Genomic DNA, 12,974 nt, shown 5'->3' with positions numbered 1-12,974 from the left:
ACAGGGTGTCCAAAAAATCTCACAACCGAGACTTTGAAGGTATGCAACACTTTTGTATAAGAAGCGATATAGACCTTGTACTGAGTATTGGCTTTGCCTATACGGATATTTTTTTAACATTAAACGAAAAAATGATTCTCTACATGAACGTTCAGTATGGGTAAAAGTTACGAAGGTGTAAAAAAGTTTTTGTACAAAGCATAGAAAACATGGATAAGAGACAGGTATGGGGGTCTGTTACCTACACCAGATAATTTTTGTATTAAAAATTTAGACACTTTTTCTTTAATCTGAAAAACATAACAACAAGATGTAGGACACATTTGATACAATTAATGTTGCCAGTAACCTTGTAATTTTGAAAAACACACTTTTTCATGTGAATATGTCATAATTAACCTCAATAATCATCTGCAATGCATAAAATTAAAAACAAAAACAAATTATCATTCTTTATCAATTTATTTTCCTTCAAGATCTCAACGTTTTGTACAATTAAACTACTTAGATTTTGGATGAATATCCACTGAGGTCATAGATACACATAGCTGTCTCTTATCCATTGTTTCTTGTACAAAAAAATCCATTGCAATATGTGTATCAATTGCCTCAGTGGGTATTATTTATCAATCCAAATAGTAAACCAATTGAATTTAGCCCCCTTATGTACTATACATTGTGTTACCCGTTAGTTCACTTGATCTTACTTTTGAACATAATTAAAACCACTGTGAGGAAAATTTTCCTAAGGGCAATGAGTTTAAAATGAGTGTAAAATGGTTGATTATGATAAAGTTTGGTTTTAGGAAAATATATTCAGCTTCTCTGCGTAGGGGGTACACAGCTCTAAAGAAGTAAAGAAGTAATATGCTTCAGAAGAGTAGCACTGAGCTTCATTTTTAAATTTTTCAAGTGGAATTTCCAGACATGTTCTTCCACAATAAAATATTAGTTACATTTTAACGAAACTACATGGTAAAGTTTAAAAAATTAAAATTTTTGAACAAGAAGTTTCAGGAAATAAATTTTACATTGGAATGATTAAATGAAGAAGCTTGTTCTGAGCTCATTTTTAACAGAAAAAGAGTAAGAAATCAGGGCAAAATGTTAACATACTGTAAATTATGTTATCCAAGTCATGTAAATGTAAGTATTCTCTCAACATTCAAAACTGAACAACTAAATATACCTTGATATAATTCTGACAATTTAAGCATATGGTCATTCGACATTCTTCTACACAATTACGGTGAAACATGGTAAAATAAGTGACTGTCTATTCTTGCATTTTAATGTAATTCCTTGATGGCAGAAAGTTGTTAGTCTTTGCCGGTTTCTGCTCCTACCAATAATGGATAAAATCAAATGTGACTGACTCATCACAGACACCAAGGATGGTAGACACACAATGAAATTTTGTTATCTAATTTCCATAAATCCATAAGAAATAACTAACTATTTAATAACAAAAATTCATTTTTCAAGTCACTCTTGGTCAAAATTGTCTTCCTTTTTTTTTAATCTCTTCGATGCAATTGTCACAAAAGATGTAATTGTGGATTTTTACTACTTCCGAAACAGTAAATTAAAACTTTTCATATTCCTTCATTATAAGCAGAATTCATATTTTCCTAATTTTGCACATAAATAAGGCACTGAAAATGCCAAGTAATTTTAACAAATAAATTATTTGCAGTTATTTATATAAATCTACACAGCCAACTTGGAATAATGAAACACAATAGAATGAAATGGCAGATTGAATTAGTCTCATTGGCATATGTCATTCTTAGTATTCAGCAGCTAATTTCCTGTTTTTCTGAGGGAGCTCACCGATTTTTTTCTTAACTTTAGATTTGATGCTGCTGATACAAGTTTTGGTTTCCTCTTGGTTATATAAAGTGGATATCTACCTGATTATTGACAGATAAGTCATACATTTTGTTTATCGTAATTGCGAAGTTAACCAGTCAGTTACAGTTGTAAGCCTGTGCTGTGTGATTTCATATATTCTGGATAAAATGCTGCATTTCAAGGCTTCACAGGATAGAAATGAGGCATCAAGCAGAAAAAAGGTTATTAAAAAAGTTTGCTTTAATGACCTCTATACATTGTGAGACATAATGTATACATTGCTTAGACTATATATTTCATCACTTGAGACAAGATAAAGAGTCTCCTTGCCCCTCAAGTGGTCTTTAGATCGATCCTGGAAAGAGGCACATGGACTGGTTCCAATTCCAGTTTAAACTTAGATCGGCGCCTACCCAGCGTCGAATAACATGGGTACCTGGGGGAAACCCTGGGGGGTAAAGGCGGTCAGGGGCGTGATGCTGATCACATCACCCCCACTCACGACCGGATCAAGAAAGTGTGGGGCGTTACCCCCACACCCCCTATACGCCTTCATGGCGTGGTGCTATGCACAGGGGAACACTTTACCTTTTTACCTGTCCTGATTAGCCTATCTGAACATACACTGGACCTAAAATAAACTTTGACAAACTTTCGAGCCAAGATGGAGATGAAAATGAAAACAAACAAACATGTACAACAGGTTTTAAAAACATATCTTTAAAATAACCATAAAATTTTAAATAAATATATAACCTAAATAAAAACTATTTATGCGAATTTTCCATCATAAAACAGGAAACCCATGTTTGCTGTTGAAAACGGCATTTCAGATGCTCCTCTATACATACATACATGTTTATACACAAACACATACATGGGTGTGTGTGTGTGTGTATAACATTATATATACACAGGGTGTTTCGTAAGTTCGTTTACAATGCTTGGGAGGTGATTGTACGAGTGAAAATAAGGTGGAAAGTTCATGTAATGAAATTCCGGAAACGGCTTTGTTGCCGAGTTATTGACGTTTGAAAACATGGGAAAATGATTTTCCGAAGCGAATAATGGCAAAACGGGTGGAGAGAAGTCATCGGTGTTGGGCGGTCCACTAAGAAATTGGGTACGCTCTTGTCAAAAAAAAACGCAGCAATGTTGTGCAATGTCGGCGCAAGGGATTCCCCAAAGGAGGCAAACGAAGATGTTGACGGGAGTGGGGTGGGTGTGCGTTCTGCGTGAGCTGGTATCGACGAAAATTGGCATGTGTTGAATGGCACCAAAAAACAAAGAAAATTTCCTGAGCGAAGGGCACCATGACGTAAAAACGAAAACAATGAACTGTCATAAGTTGCATACTCTGAAGGGCACACAGTATGCTTAATGGAGATATGAAGGGGACCTCATCACAGACGGTTTTCAAAGTGTCCACCATGTACTTCCAAAAAGAGGCGACAACGGCGAATCAAGAATTGTCTAGTGCGACCCAACAACCCCGGCATTTCTGCTATCGATGCTGCAGCTACATTGATATGGACAACAAGGTCCTCGGCTGACACGACAGGTGTTTCGTAAACGAGGCGTTTCATCTCTCCCCAGAGGAAGAAATCCAGGGGCGTAATATCAGGTGATCGAGGTGGCCATGGCACAGGCCCTCCCCTGCCAATGCACTGGTTGTGGAATACGGTATTGAGGAAATTGCGCACATTCCGATCGAAATGTGGGGGTGCACAGTCATGTTGAAACCACAGTCTTTGTCTCAGTGCCAAGGGCACATCCTCTAGTAGTTCAGGCAAAATCTCACTGAGAAATGTTTGTTAAGTGGGTCCACATAGGCGAACAGGGAGAATGTACGGTCCAATCAAATGGTCATGCAATATCCCGCACCACACATTCACTGCAAATCTGTGCTGATGATGTGCCACTAGCAGTGCATGTGGATTTTCATATTCCCACGCATGACTGTTTTTACTATTGAACACACCAGTTTTCGTGAAGATAGCCTCATCAGTCCATAGTACAGTAACGTATTCTGAAAATTGGGGATATTTTCAATTTGATGAACAAACCATTGGTAAAAGTCCTCACGTGGGCCAAAGTGCCGAGGTAAAAGGTCTTGCACATTCTTCAATTTGTACGGGTGCATCCCCTCTTCTGCAGGACTCGCCACACATTCACATGGGAGGTGTTTCGTTCGTGGGCTAGTGCACGCGTACTGGTGCCTGGATGATCCATCACTGCAGTTAGCACATCTTCCACAAACCGTCGTGTTTGCACACTTCGCGGTCGTCCAACTTCTCTACGAGGTGGCAACACTGATCCTGTTTCCCGAAGTCGAGTGTCTACAGTTTGAAATAAGGTGTGCGATGGTAACACCCTATTTGGAAAATGTGCCCCATACAGACGCCTTGCAGCACGGCTATTACCTCCAGCCTCCCCAATCAGATACATGTCCGCCAGCTCTTGGGACGTGTATGCAGCCATCCCTTACACCAGGCTACAAGTGTTTATTGCAGTTAATACTAGTACACTTCACAGAACACGATAGGCTGTGGCTAAGAATTAACACGTAACACTGATAGGTCAAATGTTGCCCAACACTACTGTCCAAGAACCTCACATCTTTCCATTAAACCGTGAATGTTCAACAACCTGCTGCTGGCACAGCACCTCAAGCACGAATAGCACAGACACATGCGCTCCTTCATGAGGAAACCTACACTGTTGGCGCCCCTAGGGGGAAATGTGGTACATAACGTCAGATCACACGGATACCCATCTCCCCTTCAGGGTATGCAACCTATGACAGTTCATTTTTTTTGTTTTTACGTCATGGTGCCCTTCGCTCAGGAAATTTTCTTTGTTTTTTGGTGCCATTCAACACATGCCAATTTTCGTCGATACCAGCTCACGCAGAACGCACACCCACCCCACTCCCATCAACATCTTTGTTCGCTTCCTTTGGGGAATCCCTTGTGCCGACATTGCACACAACATTGCCGCGTGATTTTTTGACAAGAGCGTACCAAATTTCTTAGTGGACCGCCCAACACCGACGACTTCTCTCCACCCGTTTTGCCATTATTTACTTCGGAAAATCATTTTCCCACGTTTTCAAACGTCAATAACTCGGCAACAAAGCCGTTTCCGGAATTTCGTTACATGAACTTTCCACCTTATTTTCACATGTACAATCACCTCCCAAGCATTGTAAACGAACTTACGAAACACCCTGTATATAGGGTGTCTCATGTAACTTGACAAACCGAAATATCACGAGAAATATGCATCGAATGAAAAATGTTCCATTTGAAAGTACGTATAATAGTATTGTGGAGGCAAATCACCTACACTACAATGAACCCACCCTGCCACTCCTAGGGAAGGGGGGATGGGGCAGGGGGCAACCCTGAAATGTTCAAAGGGAACCCCTGTTTTTTTTTTTTTTTTTTGCAGATTCGAATTTGACATCCGAAAATACGTAGGTTTTGTCCAACACATTTTGTTCCATTCGTGATAAGATAGATGGTGCCGTAAAGTGCAACATGTTGGTTGTGTCTCCCAAATGCAGTTGCTGGCAAGTCTGTGAGGAGGGATACTATGGCCTAGAACAGTGGCGCAGGAACGTTTCTGATTTGGGGGGGTACAAAGTCCACCTCTTCGTCTGTCCGTGTATGTCTGGTTCTTCATATGTGTGTACACACACACACACACACACACATACGCGCATATGCTGCCTTGTGGGGACTCTGTTGGTGCACATACACTGTGGGGACCGGGGGAAATCACAGTCGTAGTCTGATGTGTTTGTTGAAATTATGTGACAAATAACACAGTAAAACTATAAACTCCCGAAAATTAAAAGTAACCTACATTGTGAGCAAATTATACAAGAAAAACGTTTCCTATCCTTGTGGGGACACCAGTACCCACAAGGCCTGTGAAATCAGGTGGCCTCGGGTCCCCACAAGGTCCACTAGATTCATGAAAATTTGCACATACACTCAATACACACGATTGATTCTGTACAGACGCTGTGGGGACCGATGTGTAAATAAGTTTGAAAATGCTACCCTGTTGGTACTTGACAATAAAAGAGAGGAAATACTTTTAGTCTCTGTCGATTTTTGCAGTTTTTGTAGTTTATGATATTTTACATAAACAAAATCGTAAATACTTGTCCTGCAGAGAATAAATCACTGGAAAAGAGAAACAGATGTTACATGAAATAGGAGAGACCTGACGGACACAAGAGCACTGGTAAAATTATTTTGGATGTAATTAAATGACTGACAAATAAAGTTAGCAAAATAATTAGACTAACGAGTGTTGTGCTATTTTGGGTGGAAATGCAAACTTCTGTGTTTTAACATGAAGACAAAAAGTAAAAAGCTACATAGCACGCCGATTACAAATAATAATGATAATAATAATAATAATAATTATAATAATAATAATAATAATACCATGTGATATGTTGTGGAAATCTTGCAGAGGGATATAGGACTTGAAATTGATTGAATAAAGTTCTGAGTTCGATTATTTTCTTCCAATGTCCCTTCATCTATTTTATCTAATCGTCACGATTAGCCAAAAAAGCCAGAAAGAAACGATGCAAAATGTGATATATGCAAAGTATCTTTCATTGTTCTCACAAACTATTTGTGTTTAATTTATATACATTTCGAATCATGCTTTGCTTTAAGTTAAATGTTAATTTCTATCTAAATTCAATTAAACATTACAATGATGACCAAGGCATGAAACAAGGCTCAACAGAGTTACTAAATTAAATTAGTCAATAATTTAAAAAGTGCTTTTACAAGGGATATAACTTCTGATGGAAAATCGAGTAGTGTCCCTACAACGTTGTTATCTTCCATTGAAGAAATATATAGTGCGCTCAAGGGTATACAAGCCCTTAGAAATTTTCCAAGCGGAAGCGGGAGGGGTGTATCATGGTCAAAGTCAATATATTTTTCAAGGAAGCTAAAATATAACTTTACACGCCATGAAAATACTAACAGGAACTGTTATTATTATTATTGATTTATGTACATTTCTAATTTATGATAATATATTATTCTTTTATGCATTATTTACATCTCACAAATTCAATCAATTTACTTCATGTGCTCGGATGCTTTGAAATAAGGAAGTCATGGCTTCAATTCGCGATAGAAATTCGATATACGTTTAAGAAACTTTTCGCTCCACAAGCTTACCTTTTTGTTGTTGATGTGCTCACAAGGTATATTACTGCCGATACAAAGTGAGTAGTGTCCCCACAAGGATGATGTCTTCTGTTGAAGAAGTGTTTGATGTCCTCACAAGGTTTATTACTTCTGATTCAAAGTGGGTAGTGTCCCCACAAGGTTGTTATCCTCCGTTGAAGAAGTGTATGATGTCCTCACAAGGCTTATTACTTCCGATACAAAGTGAGTAGTGTCCCCACAAAGTTACTATCTTCTGTTGAAGAAATGTATGATGTCCTCACAAGGTCTATTACTTCCGATACAAAGTGAGTAATGTCCCCACAAGGTTACTATATTCAGTTGAAGAAGTGTATGATGTCCTCACAAGGTTTATTACTTCCGATACAAAGTGAGTAGTGTCCCCACAAGATTACTAACTTATGTTGAAGAAGTGTCCCCACAAGGTTTATTACTTCTGATGCAAAGTGAGTAGTGTCCCCACAAGGTTACCATATTCTGTTGAAGAAGTGTATGATGTCCCCACAAGGTTTATTACTTATGATGCAAAGTGAGTAGTGTCCCCACAAGGTTACTATATTCTGTTGAAGAAGTGTATGATGTCCTCACAAGGTTTATTACTTCTGATGCAAAGTGAGTAGTGTCCCCACAAGGTTACTATATTCTGTTGATGAAGTTTATGATGTCCTCACAAGGCTTATTACTTCTGGTGCACAAGTGAGTAGCGTCCTCACAATGTTGTTATCTTATGTTGAGGAAGTGTATGATGTCCTCAAAAAGTATGAGGGAAGGGGGGTTTAAAAATATTCCAAGGAAGGAGGGGTGACATATCGCATGGGTAAAATCAATATTTAAGTCAAGGAAGCTACAAGTTAGATAAAACTAAATTAATGCTTCCTGGAAGAAAGCAATTTTTCGTTTCTTTTCCTTATGCCTCAGGCCTCCCCGATGACGCAGTGGTAGAGTCGTCGCCTTGTATTCAAGGTGTGCTGGGTTCGATACCCGGTGGAGGCACATAGTGGTTCGGATCCTACTTTAAACTGTAGGTCCAGTCCAAATTTGCTTTACTGTGCATAAAGTGGACTTAAAAAAACCAACTCAATCAACAAATCAATAAATTTTTCACATATATTCTGGCTTCAAGATTCCACTATGTCAGTCTTATATCTAAGGAGGAGGCAACTGTGAATTCATTATGGCGTTGAAACAAATATGGTTTTTTTTTTTGGTTTTTTCGATTTGCAAGATTCCTTCCACTGCAACTGCTTACTCATGATATCCGATTAACTGTAAACATGTTGAAAGGAAAGAATGGCGACACATATCATGGAAGAAGAAGAAGGAAGTGCGGCACAGTGAATGATCCAGTGGGTAAAGCAGGCAGGTCATAATGATTTTTTTTTAATGCAAGTGTCATTTTTGTCTTCGGGGGGTCCATTCGGCGGTACGAACGTTCAAAAGAGTCCGTTTTTATTACATTGCTCTCTGTGGTAAAACCACGCGTGCTAGGGTTGCAAGGAACGCATATTGAGACCAAAGTAAAGTCATCAAAACACGAAGCCTTCGGTTGGCAGAACCGACATTTCAATTGTTTCAAGTACTGTTCGGTGATATATCGTCCAGACGATATATCGCGATATTGAGAAACTATCGTCCAGGCGATATTAACTAGACAATATATCGTTACGATATTTTTGCGATATATATTGTGGAGAGGGAGACGATATATCACCCATATCACGATACGGAAATAATATCGTATCATCTGAGACGATATTTTCTTGACGATATATCTCGATATCAAAATTCCGATATTGTACATCCCTAGATTCAAGTCCAATTTATGCACAGATGTTAATCAGCCCGCCTCTGCATCGGATACGATATTTGTTTATTAAAGTTTACGTATTCTGGTTATTTCACGTCAGGAACATGGTGATTGAACAAACACAATGACGAGGATTCAAAACTGGGACCTCTGACATACTACCAGTCGCAACGGAAAGCAGACTTCAGTTTGCGGAATCCAGAAGTCCTGTCCCGGGAAACTTCGGGAAATGATTTCCTTATTTTCGGCGATTTCAGATAGGTCAGGAATTTAAAATGAACGCGAAATAAGAATTCTGGATATACTTAATTATCGGAAGGGAAATCTTCTAGAAATGGCATCAAAATACCGAAAATAATTTCTTTGGGGCCAAAATGTGCGTGGAACTCAATAATTTCAGGAGTGTTTGGAAATTCTGAACATTACCTATCCATAAAATTTTCTGAACTAGTCGGGAAATACGTGAAATTTTCTGTCCTGAAGATCGGGATAGTTTTATATACCGTATCGATTCCATCCCGGACTCATAAACTCTGATCACTCACACCCATAAAGTAAAAGAAACAGTGGAAAAAGAATAAGGTATCCAAAAAAATTGTGCAAACTGAGGGATAAGTTTTTTGATTGATTGATTTGGTGTTTCAAGTCCACTTTATGCACAGTAAGGCTAATCGGGACTGGACCTACAGTTTAAAGTGGGATCCAAACCAGTATGTGCCTCCACAGGGTATCGAACCTAGGACCTCTTGATTACAAGGAGACGACGGCAGTTTTATCGTTCTCCTATTTATCATTGCACATTACACTATACCGAAAGTCACTGGTAGATTTGCTTAGTTTGATTTATTTGTTGTTTCAGGTCCACTTCATGAACAGAAAGGCTAATCGGGACTGGAGCTACAGTTTAAAGTAGGATCCGAACCACTGTGCCATGTGCCTTCACCGGATATCAAACCCGGCACTTGATTACGAGGCGACAACGTATTTGCTTAGTGTCTCGTACAGTCGCTAACTAGTCAACCGACCATCCCTCACAAAAACGCGGCGCAGAAAATGGAAAAAACAGAAGCAGAGGGAAGTTTATAATCGCATACCGTTGATCCCCGTAACTAGCAACAGTCACCTGAAAAAATAATTATCTGAAGCGTCGCCACGAGTACTGTTTGATACATGTAAGATGTTGGGGAGGAGAGCTCTCGTTTCATGACAACTGTAGAGTAAATTGCAATTTAGTCTCACAAGTTTTAAGTGGGATCCGAAGTTTTGTTTCTCTCCCCCGACTACCGAACTCGGAACACCTTCATTACAAGGCCACGCCATTACCACTATGCCATCGGGTTGACCCTAGTCTCTGATATACACATCGTGAAAAAATACAAAAATACACTGAACTGTTCCTAAAATAAATGTTAAAGTTTATGGAAAGGAAGCAAGTCGAATCCAGTTTCTATTTAAACAGAGGACTCAAGTCTGAACTTAGCAACAACGCCACGGTATTTTCAATTCAATTTACATTTTATGATTTGTAAAACAACGACAACAATAATGATAATAATAATAAAATGTCAAGGAAATTTTTTATGATATGAAATATTACCCTGCCCCCAAGTGCTCGAAGTGAAAATCCTGCCCAGTTTGGGAAAAAGATATGGGGATGCTTGTAGTTGTATGGATCAATTTTGAGAAAATGCGGTAGGTGAAGGAATGCCTATGCAAATTATCCTTGTCGTGGATGCTTTGTTAGAATTTTCTTAACTGGGGGATATCATTACTGTGGCATAAGAAGAACATATCGAAGGACGTATGTAAAATGTCGCTGTTTGGGGGAGGGTAACCGTGGGTAAGGCGCCAAAATACGTATCTAGCTGCGGAGCTGGTTATATTTTTCATTATTGGCAATGTAATTGTATTTATTTGGAAAAAAAACTCGTTGGATGCATTACGAATATTAAATATCTGAATTCAAAAACATTTTGGGGGGTCAAGTACCAGGATAAATGTGCCATATTAATAATAGTAATAATGCTATTATATATATTAATAATAACGTTAATTCCCTTGTCTTCAGATCATAAACTTTAAAATTGTATGTTCATAATCGTCTTTTATAAAATAACTTTATTTCGTTTGAAATGGGAAGATAAATGACTTTCTGCAAATGAAACACTGCAGCAACTGTCTTGCATTGAAAGTCCGGCTTGTCTTTTGCTTCCATTTTCTTCTTTCTTACACCATCCTGCTCGGCGATATGTTTTTGATACTTATCAGCAAGTTCACTTTTCTTCGATTCATCTCCTTCCAGAAAGTTGCTACACAGACCGCACGTGTCCTTTTTCGGTCAATGAAAAGAAAGGTTCATGCTTTTGAATATCTTTCTGTATGTCTGATAAGTAAATAAACATTCTATACCTTTTGCTTTTTGGCAGATCCGAATGAAGACATTGTATTTTTGTATCTTTCCTGCATTAATGAGATTCGACTCTTGGGGCCGGACCCTGTGGTCGAGTGGGGGTCGACCTCCGTGGCGGGGTGGTTAGCAGAGCGCGCTACAACGCCAGGGGTTCGGGTTCGAGTCCCGGTTAAGGCATGGGTATTTGTGTTTGTCCAAGTGTAAAAGTGAGAAAAAGTGTAAATGGTAGGTGATACCTCCGTGTAGGGGGCATTTCATATATATATATATATATATATATATATATATATATATATATATATATATATCACATTGCGCTGCAACGCCAAGGGTCCCAGGTTCGAATCCCGCTCGAGCTTGGTTGTTTGTGAATGTCCATTCATCAATTTTATCATTTCATCACTCATCCCCATCTTCGCAAATTAGCTAAGAGGCATAAAACGCGAAGTAAAATAAACTAAATCAATCAATCAATCAATCGACTCTTGGGAATCTCTTTATGAGTTCTTTTAACTTTTTCTCTATTATTTTGTCCCTTTCCAGTAGGCTCTGAAGTTTTCCTCCTTTCTTCTCTTTCTCAATGACACCTGAGCATCTTCTTTTGGCTAGTGCAGTTCGCATTGTTTGTTTTCTCTGATACTAAAAGTGTATTTAGAAACATGGTTTTACACACTGATACTACTTCTCTTTCCTTCTATGGTAAAAAGTAATGATTTGTTTTTGATCTTCGAGATTCTTCTTTTTGCGTAGTTTTGTGTTTAACGTCAGAAACCTTTACATATGTTTTGACGAATTGTCGTTGAAGCTGAAGGTCGTCACTTGCATAAAAGTCCTTTAAAATTTCATGTCTTTCCGCATCTGTGATTTTAAAGCATTCTTTACCAAACTTTTCACATTTTTCATCACATTTTTCGAGTTACGCCATTTCGCCCCTTCACCGACGATATATGCAACATGGAGCGACGTGGACACTAAATTGTGTGCATATTCAAAGTTTATTTAATACATATTATACACAACTCATATTATTTAAATCCATTAGGCAACCAATTCATCCATCTCACAATAAACCAACAGCAAAAATTATATAAATTGTTTCTCAAATGTGCACGTTGCCTTTCCTCGAAACAATTGTTCATGCATTTAAAACAAAATCAATTAAGACAAGTCTTATTCCTCTGTCTGGTAATTTACAATGCATTACAGAGAACAATGACATATTGCGAGCAAAGCGAGCAAGAACATTTTTGGATCCAATTTTTGTGCAGGCTGAAATCAATATTGATTTAATAGGGCTCAAACACTTTCACGGGACGCCAATGCATTCTCTCTCTTACAACTCTCTTACAACTCAGTTCGTCGATTTCATCAACATGTCGTAAGTGAATCTTGCGATTCACGATTATTGGTACTGCACCACACTCGAAACACGATGGGGACATTTTAGAATGAAGCGTCTTGAATTTCAGTCCGTATCTGTTGGAAATTCTATGTCTTGGGCAGTTTGTAAATACTGTAGATACTTCTTAGAGGCATAGTTGTGCACACGGAGGTGCCAAAGGTACCTGGCTACCCCAAATGTCTTCTAAAAAATAAAGAAAATATGTTGAACTACCATTACAATAATTAAAATAATATCAGTGCTAAAAAAATAAGGAATTCCGTTTCATTT

At 38.4% G+C, this 12,974-nt stretch overlaps 1 protein-coding gene across 4 annotated transcripts in view; it reads right to left on the bottom strand.

The window, feature by feature from the left end:
• Positions 1 to 12,974, bottom strand: part of LOC145996592 (uncharacterized) — a 95,076-nt gene that overhangs the window by 11,167 nt on the left and 70,935 nt on the right. The window lies entirely within an intron of this gene.

This window comes from Lepisma saccharinum, chromosome 12, assembly GCF_977018435.1.
Source record: "Lepisma saccharinum chromosome 12, izLepSacc3.1, whole genome shotgun sequence".
In the NCBI taxonomy this organism is placed as follows: Eukaryota; Metazoa; Arthropoda; class Insecta; order Zygentoma; family Lepismatidae; genus Lepisma; species Lepisma saccharinum.
Note: the sequence above shows the minus strand (reverse complement) of the source record. Positions and strands in the feature narration are given on the sequence as shown.